The sequence below is a fragment of the Mesoplodon mirus genome (genome assembly GCF_964341445.2).
Source record: "Mesoplodon mirus genome assembly, chromosome: 13".
Lineage (NCBI taxonomy): Eukaryota > Metazoa > Chordata > Mammalia > Artiodactyla > Ziphiidae > Mesoplodon > Mesoplodon mirus.
Window position 1 is genome coordinate 39,058,133 of NC_138989.1, and position 3,625 is coordinate 39,061,757.

Here is a 3,625-nt window from a genome sequence, read left to right on the forward strand (position 1 = left end):
ATATGGGTTGTAGCTCAGCCACAGGTGAAGGAGCTTGACCAGGAGTATTGGAGGGAGCTGAATGTGAGCGCCCTCGCTGCAGGAGGAGGAGAGGGGCTGGAGAAGGCGACCTGGGCAAGTCACAGAGGCAGGCAAGGAAATTAAAGTCAAGAGGGTGGAAAGGTTTAAGAAAACAGGGGTGGGAGTGTTAGGTGCCACCAAGCGGCCATCGAGGAGAGACCTGAAAATCGGTGTTGGGTTTTCTCATCAGGAATCCTTGGAGAAGCCAGCAGAGCACCTTGAAGTGTCACCGCAGGAGGAAAAAGGTGTGGATGGGAGGTTGTTAGGATCAAAGCTGGTAATTTATGTGCAAGTGCAGTCATTATTGTCCAAGGGTGGTTACCCGTGTTGGGAGTCCATATAACTTCATTTGCGTCATGGGAGCATTTACAACCTGCCGTCACCAAATCCTGGAACCTGGGAAAAGATGTCGATGTTGCTGACCTTGTTCTTGGCGTTGATGCCGATGGCTTGTGGAAGCCAACGGTAGAGGAGAATTTGGAGGAAAGGCAAAGATGTGTTTGGTGAAAAGAAGAAAGAAAATCTTCTCAGCTTTGAGGAACAGCAAGTGGAAAGTGTCAGAGTCTGCAGGGAGCCGGGCGGGTGGGAAGTGAGGGTTTGCTGGTCTGAGGTGAGTGTCTGGTGTGAGGCACAGTGGCTCCGAAAGCCCGTGACTAAGGCCTTGGATCTGACCTGAAAGGCCACTGGGACCCACAGTAGGTTTCTGAGAAATAGAGTAACGTTATCAGAACAACACAGTATATGCAGCATCAGGGTACACGTTCCGGGCTTGGTCACCCAGTCTGCGAGGGAAGTGACGGTGTTTGCTCTTGTCCCACAAACTCCACAAAGCTGTTTTGGCGTGGGCGGCTGACACCACACTCAATTGCACATGCAAATACAGTAATTATGCCTAAAAAATCAGAGGTCAGCGGCAGGCCAGCAGAAGATTTGGCCTCTCTGCTTCCAGATTTTGAAATAGCAGATATGTACAACTCACTCTTCCGCCGCCAAGACCTTGTTACACACGCTGGCCAGGATCTCATTTTACAATTTCCCTTCTTTTAAAGAGAAATCCACACACAAAGGCGATTCTGGCCGACTAAGTGCCTTTCCCCCCAAAGTGTGGGTTGTCACAGCTCCCGCACCATCCCCAGGCTGCTCCGGTACCTGCTGGTCTCCTGGACCTGCCGTGTCCACGCCACAGAGGAACATCACCATGCAGACGATGCCAGGATTTCCTTAGGAGAAACGTTTTGGGAGTGGAGTATATCGCGGAGTCCTGAATCTAATATGGCACAACAATCTTAAATATTCCAGACAGGAAAAGTTTTTTGTCAAAGCTTCTGACAGTTTAAACTTTAAAGCTTCAGCAAAACTTTTAAACTTTTAAACTTTGAACCTGTTTGAACCTCTCATGATTTATGAATTATTAAATGTACCACTGAAAATCACGGACTTTAACTAGTAAAGCTTTCTGCTTAAAAGCAACTGAGAAGAGGGTGACTGTGGGAAAAGCAGAGGGAAGAGAGGGCCATGGGGCTTTTATCCCAGGGATGCTCCCCTCGGTTGTGTAAGACCTAAACCCAGAAAATAGCTAGGCCATAAAAGGCTCAGACAAAGGCATACAATGGAGGAGAGAGAGCAAAAAGGAAAATCTAAACTGTCTGAAAATAGTTACATAAGTATATCTAAATAAGAGTTGAGCTAATAGGTACATACACTGTACATTTTATATATTGGTGGTGAAATATACACAACATAAAAGTCACCCCACGTTAACCACTTTTAAGTACACAGTTCTGTGGCATTAAGTGCATTCACAATGCTGTGCGGCCATCACCAGCATCCATGTCCAGAACTTTTTCATCTTCCCAGACCAAAACTCTGACCGCCCCCCTCCCCCCCCGCTTAAACACTAACTCCCCTTTCCTCCCTCCCAGGCCCTGGTGACTTCTGTCCTAGGAATCTGAATATCCCAGGTACATCATATAAGTGGAATTTATACACACACAAATACTGTATGATTCCACTTACATGAGGTACTTGGAACAGACAATATATAGACACTGTAATATATATGCCTATATAGTGCTACATTTATCACATAATAATAAGCATGAGGAAGGTATAAGTCAAGGAAAAAGCTGAGGTTTTCCATGCATTACAGACAGAATTAAAAGGCAAGCCAAGTGAGTTCAGATAGAAAAAGAAGTTGGTTATAATTTATGCTCCCAGAGGGCACAATTCATTTCAATCCCCAGGAGTCCAAATCCCAGTCAAAATGTCTGGGCTGAGTTGAGCCCTGTGACAGCCCGGTCTTGGGGACTCTGGAGGGAGGGTGGCGGCAGCCAGGCTGGACTGAGGAGGAGCCCGTGAAGCGTGAGGCTGCCTGGAGCCCAGGCTCGTGTGTGGCATCCCCTGCTCCCAGAACAGAGACTTGCTTACTTCCTGTTAGTGTGTTTTCAGGGACTTAGTAACCAGTTCATAGCAACTGCCCTCGCCTCACAGCATCAAGTGTAAGCTCTTTCTTTTTCCCATTATTATAATGATTGCTTTATATAATTTTATGTCTTTTAAAGAAGTTGGGAGAAGAAAGGAGAGAAAGTACATACTTACCAATTTGTTATATTGGCTTTCTTATTTACGTCGTGTAGCTCTCGTCATTTGTGTCTGTGGGTTTGAGTGACGGTCTGGTAAGTTCATACTCCGACTCAGCTTCCCCCACCACCCCCGCCCCCACCCAGCAAGTGTGAGCTCTGCACACATCTTAGCAGCCCCCAGCAGAGCAGGCAAATTTAGGAATTACCTAAAGACTCTGTACCAGCCGCAGCTTTCCCACATTTGACCCAGGCAGGCGTGGTGCCCCCAGGAGGTGCAGCCCGGGAGCTGGCTGACAAATTAGCAGGGATTTGTTCCTTTAATAACTTCCACTGTTACCAAGATGAGCTCGAGCCCTCAAAAGTCTGGGGCGAGGAAAGGTATATCTCATGAGGAAGAAAGGAGGGAAGGCAGGACTGCTAAATGGGTGGGTGCTCCCACATGGCACAAGGGCACGAGGTCCCCAGGAGGGAAGAGGGCGGGACCCTGAAAGGGGAAGGGTGGGGCGGTAGCGGCAAACCGCTTGCGTCACCATTTGCCAAGTGCTGCCCCGTACTTTACCTCTTGGAGAAAGCCTGTCTCCAGGACTTTGGTCTGTCGGGGAGGGTGAACAAATTTGCCCAGAGTTGCTTAAGTGATCCCTGGGTCTACCCGGTTCCCCCGTCCTGGGGTAAATGTGCACACTCTCTGATGACTGCGACAGCGCGGGTTCCCGCTGGGATTCTGGCAATGGCCAGAAAGGTAGGCGGAGGACCGGGCGGGGCAGGGTTCCTGCGTCTCCTCCCGCACCAGCTGGCAGAGGGCAGACCCCGACCACCAGCAGGTGGGGGCCACGGAGCCCCAGAAAATTGGACTGAGCTGTGCGAGCACCTCCTGCTCATGGTAGAGTGGGGCAGGGTGAGAGGAGAGGTGCCCCAGGATGGATGCTCAGGGGACCACTCATTCCTCCTGCCTCTGCCACCATCATGGAGCGGCTTCCTCAACA